The sequence below is a fragment of the Littorina saxatilis genome, linkage group LG1 (genome assembly GCF_037325665.1).
Source record: "Littorina saxatilis isolate snail1 linkage group LG1, US_GU_Lsax_2.0, whole genome shotgun sequence".
Taxonomy (NCBI): domain Eukaryota; kingdom Metazoa; phylum Mollusca; class Gastropoda; order Littorinimorpha; family Littorinidae; genus Littorina; species Littorina saxatilis.
In genome coordinates this window covers 102,137,377-102,147,354 of record NC_090245.1, presented here as the reverse complement: position 1 = coordinate 102,147,354, position 9,978 = coordinate 102,137,377, and the positions used below count along the sequence as shown (strand labels likewise).

Below are 9,978 nucleotides of genomic sequence, written 5' to 3'. Positions count from 1 at the left end.
TGATCTTTTAATTCGTAAGCAGAATTAATTAATAAGGCCATTAGAACACGTATTGTGTTTTCGAAATACATTATCATAGAACAACGGTCCGATGGTCTTGGTGGAAAACCCCCCCAAAGATAATGCACTTAAGAAGGTACTTTTGTTTTATAAACATGTGATCTTTTAATGAATTTATTAAACCAACGTACACACACACACACACACACACACACACACACACACACACACACACACACACACACACAAAACACACACACAACACACAACACACACAAAACACACAACACACACACACATACTTATACAACACACACACACAACACACAGACATACAACACACACACACACACAAACACACACACACACACACACACACACACACACACACACACAAAGCAACACGAACAAGAATAAGAACAAAAACATCAAGAACAATTAACAACAACAACAAGAATAACAAAAACAGCAAAAAGAAGAAGATGAAATAAACAAAAAACAAACAAACAAAACTAGACATACAAACTAGCAAAAAAAATTCCATGAAATGAAGTATGACTAGCATGTAGTATAACAAATAAATAAATAAATCATAAAAACACGACCTCCCCGGCGGGGAATTGAACCCCGGTCTCCCGCGTGACAGGCGGGGATACTGACCACTATACTACCGAGGAACTGAAAGATGTACGAGAATTTTATAGCCAGAATCGCACAGCTGTCGTGCCTGTTGTTTGAGCAGTTATCCCAGTCAACAACAACAACAACAACAACAACAACAACAACAACAACAACAACAACAACAACAGTGTTGATAAATTACTACACATGCTTTGAAGGATGACGGGCGCAGTGGCCCAGTGGATAAGACTGGCGCCGGTGTGACGACGTCATCTTCGCCCCGCCGTCATATTACGATTCTCGGCCTCGTTGATCTTGTATATATAAACTTCACACTGAACAACAACAAAAACTTCGATAGTACTGATGAGCGACCTTGGGTACCTTACATTCATGGGGCCAAATTTTTCCAACCAATTTTTTGTATTTAACTTAGAAATTTGATTCATCCTAAAATGTTTCCCTTCTCATTCAAGGGACGTAACCACTCGGTACACGTTTCCGAAGAAATCGATTTTTTGGGTGAAATCTATTAAATTTCACCACCAATTTTCTTCACATGCAAGAAACTGACATGCTTTTCGTCCTTAAATGATTTCACTTAATTAATTTTACCAGGAAATAACATTTCAGTCACGAGTATAAATCGAGGGGGAAATATGACGGCAGGGCCAAGATGACGGCGTCACACTGACCGGCCTCCCAAGCGGAGATGGAGAAGTTTCCGATCTCCCAGGTCAACCTACGTTCAGACATGCTAGTGCCTTATCCCCCCTTTGTCTGTGCACGTAGGCACAAGACCAAGTGCGCACGGAGAAGCTTCTGTTATCCATGTCAGAGTTCGGTCGATTACAGAAAAGCAAAATATATTATGTAAAGAAATCCAAAAACGATAATTTCAACCGGATTTCATCATCTCAAAATTGTATTCAGTCTCGCTTGCGTCTTCCGAACGAGCTTCCAGACAATTTGCCAGATAAGTTTATTTTCTGTATCATAAGTTTTTGTCTGTCTGTCCACGTGTGTTTAGTCCGCTGGGTCGAAGATCTGTGGCTGTATCGTATTGTTTTGTCACAATTACACGTTCCTGTGACATGCCTTGCTTGTTTTCTGATTCATGCATGTAAAGGTTCGTGTTTTAAAAGGCACAGAGACAGCTAGGTTGCCAACATTTTATTCGGTCCCAAAACAACTTTCACAGTCAATTATTCTAATACTCACCAGAACGTATCCAAGTGTTTTCGCAGGACGCCCCAGACGTGGAAAACCGGGAATGATTTCATCATCTCAAACGTAATCATCTGACAGGGAAAACGACGCCATACAAATCCATAACGTCAAGGCACTCAGCAAAATTTATTGGGGGTCGTCCATGAAATCTGAAAATTGTTATTTCGCCGGGACAATCTCCGCTAACTCAGAAAATAAAACTGTGTCCCCCTCATTAATTTCACCTATCTCGCTAAGCTAACTCTTATGACAGTGTTATGAAGAGGGGCGGTCATGGAAATCCCGTAAAATACACGATACAACGATAACAACGCGTGTTTGGGACGACCGAAACGCCTCCGAGACAGATAAGCCGAGGCTGTTCAGTTTCGGCGAGATTAGGTCTAGGGGGGGGAACATTAGAAGAGGTTGAATCCTTGATTCCTGATACTTGGTCACGTGAAATGACCGCACGGAAGCCTATTTATGTCTGTCTTTGTTTGTTTTATGTCCGTCTGCATCGTGCGGTGCAACTCACACGTACTGTGATAAATATGGCGGAGTTTTCCTTGAACCATCACATTGATTAAAAAAAAACCAATAATACAAAACATATTTAAAAAAACACGCACACGCGCGTACACGCAAGAACGCACAAACACACACACACATACACACACACACACACACACACACACACACACACACACACACACCCCAACACACACACATACGCACGCACACGCGAGCACGCACATGCACATACACATACACACTCACACATACGCACGCACACGCGAGCACGCACGCACGCACACACGCACACACACACACACGCGAGCACGCACACGCGAGCACGCACACGCGAGCAAGCGCGCACGCACACACACACACACACACACACACACACACACAGTCTAACACACACACACACACACACACACACACACACACACACTGATACGCACGCACGCGAACGCACAGGCGCACAAACGCTTGTACACACACACACACACACACACACACACACACACACACACACACACACACACACATACACACACAAACACACACACACACACACACACACACACATACACACACACACATTATATCTAATTCTCTCAATTTGTATTCGGGTAAGACATGAGGCAAAAAGACTTCACTAACTTGGGCGAAATAGCGAAGCTGGGGCGATCGAAGAGGCAAAAGATTTGGGGCGAAATGGTATAAATCATGTCATGTCTATCGTATTTTAGAGAATAGTTCTCATTGAGAATGATTTACCTAGTGTAAAGCACAAAAACATCAAACTCGCCACGAATCGAGTTACGCCAACATACCAGCACGACGACGTGATGATGTTATTAACCTTCAGTCACAGATATAGTTATCACATCGTGGAAGAATATTGTCACGCTCATAAGATAATTGCCTATGTCTTTTTTCATAGTTTGAGAAGAAAAAAACCACTTATGGGCAATTCCAGCGTCACTGACGTGGCATTCGCACAAAAAAATCAGACATTATTCGCAATAAAAATAATAGTCATGATGCTTTTATTAACTCAAATTTGTGCAGAGATTTCCCCAAACATGACAACCTTCCTACCCAAGATTAAAAATGTTGAGGTAAAAAAAGCTAAGGGTACTTAACTTGAGTTTGACAAAATGTCACTGACGTGGCAAAAATGCCCACCTGCATTTCACTCACTAAGCAAAATTCTAAAATTCTATGAGATTAGCCAACTAAATCATGTGATTTTGTTAGATCATAGTTAAGACATTATCATACTTTCTGAAATATGAAAGAAATTGCAAATATCAAATGTATCCTTCCGACTAGCGGTTAATATGTAGCGTCACTGACGTGGCACTTGAGCGTCACTGACGTGGCACGTGTGAATTCAATGTTCAATAGTAATACTTTTTTGTTGTTAAAATATATGTAGTTTTACACGGCCGATTTTAAACTGATTATTGATCTTCTCAGCCATTGTTGGACCACTATACGGCTCTTTGTCCCTCCGTCCGTCTGTCCGTTGGTCCGCCCGTTGGTTCTCCGACACCATTACTTATCTAAATAACTTGTGAAATAATGATTTCAATTGCACACTTTGTACATGTATTGATACACATATACACCTCTAGCAAACATATTTAAAAGCATTCCGGGTCAAGGTCACTACTCAAGGTCACCGGTAAAGGTCACTTTTTTTCTTCTTGTACAATTCAAACAACGCCTTGATTTTTCGAAAAAATATTGCATTCAAACGTGGTGGGAAATCAAGTACACACCCTCAGAAATATAAATGGCTCCTGATTCTGGCTCGAAAACGTCATTCATACGATTTTGTTTCGAGCTGTCATTATTTTGACGTTGTCCGCTGTCTTCCCTCCTGGCAATTGTATTATATAACTACCGTTATACACTCACGTCAAACAAATGAGTATGTACATTTGACAAGATCCTAAATGTGAACCACACTATTCCAATTTAGTTTTGTTGGTGTAAGTCGAGAAGTACAGGGCGGAATAACACGTTAATTATGTGCATAACCAAACTCAAACATTGTTAACATCTTTCTCCGCGAACCTAAAGGAAAGGACTATCTCATTTTCTTCATCGCTTATTTAGCCAAAAAATTGCGATGAACCGAACGATGGAGTTAGTAGTGTTGAAGCAGCTTTTTCTTGTGTAAATGACATTTTCTTTCAGCACTGCGAACACTTGCAGATTTACTTTTCTGTGCACTCCACTTCGCTCTACACTATTGTTTTTTCGGCGGTTGGGATCTTTTCGTTATTTTCTTTTTTTTCCTTCAGTTATTTTAGTTTTCCTAGAGGGAATAACCAGAAGTCGCAAGAAGTAAAATCAGGTTCGAAGAATGTGCGAGGAAAAAATGGGATCATTTAGACTTTAAGGAATGGAGTCACGGCCCTTATTTTGTGGAGGCTGGCATTATCATGGAGGAGATGGGAGGTCTGGGTTTCGCAGTTTAGTCGTTGACTGCTTAACTCGTGGATACGTTTAGGTAATAAGAGTTCTGTTAGCAGAAAGAATATCGACAGCAACGGGATCGTTGTGGTCGCAAAATACAGCGAATAGCACTGTTTCTGCTTTGAAACCCTTGCTTACAAATGTAGTGCGTCTCGTTATCGTGGTCCAAAACACGCTTTGTTTTGTGTTTTCTGGCAATAATATAGAACGATATCAAAATCTTATTACCAGTGACTACATTCATAACACGTTTGGGTCTACTTGGTTCTTCTTCTTCTTCTTCAGCGTTCGACGATGGGGTCTACTTGGTTCAAAACGGTTGAGCAGATCGCGTGCAACAGGAACCTGTTTCTTCTTCCGTTTCCCTGTCAGCTTATGAGGCATCCATTTTGCGGCCAGCAGGCTTTTGCAGCTGAAAGTCATTGTGTAGAATTCTATGGACTGTTCGATATGAAAGTTTAAGTCTTGGACTATATACTCGTATGTACACTTTTAAATCTTAGTTGTTAAGTTTTGATACAGCAGCTACATTAGTCTCGTTTGCAGAGCTGTTTGGACGTCTTTTTTGCGATTCAGAGTTGTTCCCTTTTTTCCCAAGTTTTGATTTCCCTTTTCTTTTGTCAGATTGTAAATTATGGAGCAGCTTTGATTCATGTAACTGTCTTAAACATTGTAGAAATTTCCTTTGTGTCATTACCTAGCTACACTCTTTCACAGAAGAGGAGTTGTTTATAGTGCTTGACAAAAGACCCTGTGTTGAAGCATAACTCCAAAGTGACGTATTTTGATGCCTCGTCATTTATGACGTAGCAACCTAATGGCGTCATATCTGAGAGGAAAACCAGTTAAATGTTTGGCCTTTCAAATGATATATTACTTTTGATGATCAGTTATTACCTGAAACATTTATGATAGCGTTTTCATCATTTTGTTTGGATCATAACTTGTACAAGTCTCTTGGTTTAACTGCACTAAAAAATACAAATAAAGGACAAATGATCTCGTTTTTGTGCTCAGCTTTTTCTAGTTACAACTGTGTTAACCTTAGTTCGAACATGTAACAACAAATCACAAAGAAATTGGTTAAAATCTACCAGTAACAAGTACACATGGTTCCAAAGTGCCATAGACGTTACAAAACAGTGCCACGTCAGTGACGCACTTTGTGCACAAAAAAATGGGGACATACAAACACAAGTTACATGGTTCGACTCCTCCATCTAAAAGCTAAGAAATCTCGAAAAAAGAAATAAATCAACCAATTGGTTCATGGCCACAAAAAATATTTCTACCCAAAAAGTCACTGACGTGGCACCATTTTGGGGTGGAAAATGTGTTGAATATATCTCAAAAATTATGATCAATTTATATTTGTAAAACAGATCAAACGATAGTTTTAGGCTTCTGTAGCAACTTTGACTCATTTTCGAAACCAAAACAATAACAAGAGGCGAAGCCTTCAAGGCTCACGTAAGAAATAGACAAACAGTAACACAAACTCAATCACTCCGTCACACATACACACCCACACACACACACACACACACACACACACACACACACACACACACACACACACACACACACACACACACACACACACACACACACACACACACACGGCATAAGCGGCATAGGTGACACTGTGCAAGAAAGCGAGACACTAGATCTAGATCTGAATGGCCGATTTCGAAGAAAAAACTAGTCTCGGCCCGCTCGGCAAAATAACAATGACCGAGACTTTCAGTAATTCCTTCGCGTGACGTCTAACCCTCTTACGTCATAATGTGACGTCTTCAAATGTTGTGACGTCTTCAAATGTTAAAGTTTCTACCACAGACATACATACATACATACATACATACGCACGCACGCACGCACGCACGCACGCACGCACGCACGCACGCACGCACGCACAGACAGACAAAGTTACGATCGCATAGGCTACACTTCGTGAGCCAAAAACTAGCTCACGCGATGACATTCTTAAAAGTTGTCATAAAATGACATCAAAACAAAATGGCGGCATGCAAGGGGAGTTAATAAGAGGCAAGCGATGAATGGTTTGAGTAACTATAAACATCTCTTGTGGCATATGTACGGTGAAAAAGCCGTCAATTCCATTTTTGAATTTCAGGCTTAGGTGAGCACTTGTTTTGGAATTGCCCTTATTTGGTTTGGGAACAATCTGCCTGTCTCATTTTAGGTATAAGTTGCAAACTGCCTATCTCGAGCGGTCAACGGAGGTATACGCGTGAGATAAAGAGTTGACAGCAGCATTTTCCATCAGCCTCACAACTGCACAACAACCATAAAAAAGCGTTTGCATACCTTCCCATTCTCTGAACAAGTCTTTATGTATCAAAACGGAAAAGTGCCTAACTCAGAAACGAGAACGGCAGTTTTGCTCACGAAACCGTGGCAATGGTTTCCGATGGTCTGAGACTTTGTACTCTCAAACACATGATAGATACTTTTCCAGTAGCTTCCCCTGTAGTCTCACTGCAGAAATGCTTAACACTAAGTTAGGTATTTTTCTTATGAGCGTGACGATAATGAAGACTTTGCCGAACAAAAAAATCATGTTTAAGATCTAGTACAGTAATGACAGCCCACATAACTAGAGATGATTACACGTTTCATAGCGTCGTTTTGAAAAGAGTGTAGGGAAGATTACACCCAAAGAAAACCTACTTTCAGACCCAGAACAGAAGATGACTACCCTCGATGATGATGATAGGCTAGAGGTGTCATTGAAAAGAAAACTGAAAGAAGACCCCGACAACAGCAAAGGAAAAATATCTATACCTATCTACACGAGAAATGCGAATAAATAGCTCAGTTGGTCGAGCACTGGACTTGTGTTCTTCGGGTCATGGGTTCGAATCCAGGCCGTGTAGACAAGGGACAGTATCCATGAGGCCGCTGTCTTATCCACTACGCCTCTGCGCCCGTCTGTCTCTAAACATATTAGGGATGCAGGGCTGGGGTGTTATTTTGTCAAGAGCTATGTAAAAAAATTTAAAAAAAAAATTAAAAAAAAATGAAGCTCAATTCCAACTGTTGAAACGTGCACAGGCACATTCAGACAGCATCAACGTCTTATATGTCTGCGTATGCAACGATCGTCGTCTTTACAGGGGTCAGCTGAGAATCGTTTTGCTTGTGTCGAAGAACTATCTCTTCTTCCTTCTCTTCGTTCATGGGCTAAAACTCCCATGGTTTGTACGTGTATGAACGTTTTTACCCCGCGATTTAGGCAGCCATACGCCGCTTTCGGGGCAGAAGAACGATCTGAAACAGATTGCAAAATTTCACAAATCAAGAATAATTTTTTTTTAAACATGAAATTAAAAAAATAAGTAAAATAAAAAAGGTCACGTTTAAGTAATTGTATTGAAGAACAACACATTTGAAGTAAAGCCAAAGTATCGTTCTATGTTTTATTGTTGATGGACGCTCACCAGAGCAGGTTACCATCTTTAGGCTGCGAACAGGGCACAACAGGCTGAACAAACACCTCCACTCAAAGCTGAAAGTTGTGCCATCCCCGATGTGTCCCTGTGGAGAAGCAGAGCAGGACACCCACCACATCCTACAAGACTGCGGGAACTTCCAGTTGTTGAGAAGGAAGATGTGGCCGGAGCCGACCCCCATCCAGGATAAGCTGTACGGCACGGCGGCGTCCCTGCAGATGACCACTACATTTCTAAATTGGACTGGTCTCCACGTGTAGCGGCAACAAGAAGAAGAAGAAGACGCTCCAAAAACTGTAAGAAAACAAGAAAACAAGAATTCGATCCGCCATATAGCATAAAAGCCATTGGTATTTGTCCTGGTGTGGACACAATCATACACATCCACACACGTTCTTGCGTCAGTCAAATCGAAATGGAGCATATCCAAAACAAATGCTCACCTAAGCCTGAAATTCAAAATGGAATTGACGGCTTTTTCACCGAATATAATTATGCCCAATAACACGTTTGCGTTCCTTTCGTGAATCGGTGTAGAAAAGCGATGACGGGGAAATGAATGTTTCGCGTTCTCAGACCGACGAGTTTCCAACAGGTGCTCTGTCTTATTCCGGGACCTCATACCCATAGAAAGTGGGGAGGTAGCGGGCCAAAAACTGTCCCTGCTTCTCTGCTCCCGCTCCCCACTCTCGCTTGTTATATTGCGTTTGCCGTTTGCAGACTGAAGACTATGATGTTGAAAACTGGATCAGTTTTCTGTTCAACGAATGGCGGTGATGTTTCAGTATGTTAATTGCATGGGGGTAGACTAGAGAGAGAGAGAAAGAGAGAGAGAGAGAGAGAGAGAGAGAGAGAGAGAGAGAGAGAGAGAGAGAGAGAGAGAGAGAGAGAGAGAGAGACTGAGAGAAAGAGCGAGCGGGAGAGAGAGAGAGGGAGAGAGAGAGAGACTGAGAGAAAGAGAGAGAGAGGGAGAGAGAGAGAGGGAGAGAGAGAGAGGGAGAGAGAGAGAGACTGAGAGAGCGAGACAGAGGGAGAGAGAGAGAGAGAGAGAGAGAGAGAGAGAGAGAGAGAGAGAGAGAGAGAGAGAGAGAGAGAGAGAGAGAGAGAGAGAGAGACTCCATGAGAGGGTGTTTGGTTGGTGGAGTTATAAGCGATCCAAACAGGTATGACAGATAGGTACAATAGTAGTACAATGTATCGGCAATCGTCTTTTTGCAGGATTATCTTTTCATTTTTATTCTTTATACATTTAGTCAAGTTTTGACTAAATGTTTTAGCATAGAGGGGGAATCGAACGAGGGTCGTGGTGTATGTGTGTGTGTGCGTGCATCCGTGCGTGCGTGTGTGTAGAGCGATTCAGACCAAACTACTGGACCGATCTTTATGAAATTTTCCATGAGAGTTCCTGGGATTGATATCCCCGAACGTTTTTTTTCGTTTTTTTGATAAATGTCTTTGATGACGTCATATCCGGCTTTTCGTGAAAGTTGAGGCGGCACTGTCACGCTCTCATTTTTCAACCAAATTGGTTGTAATTTTTGTCAAGTAGTCTTCGACAAAGCCCGGACTTCGATATTGCATTTCAGCTTGGTGGCTTAAAAATTAATTAATGACTTTGGTCATTAAAAATCGGAAAATTGTAAAAAAAATACATTTTTTATAAAACGATTTA

General features: G+C 41.5%; 1 non-coding gene across 1 annotated transcript; it reads right to left on the bottom strand.

Annotated features, from left to right (window-relative positions):
• Window positions 1-605: 605 nt before the first annotated feature.
• On the bottom strand, window positions 606-677 carry Trnad-guc (transfer RNA aspartic acid (anticodon GUC)). The gene has a single exon. It is a non-coding gene; the product is annotated as a tRNA-Asp (tRNA).
• Between the last annotated feature and the right edge of the window lie 9,301 nt (window positions 678-9,978).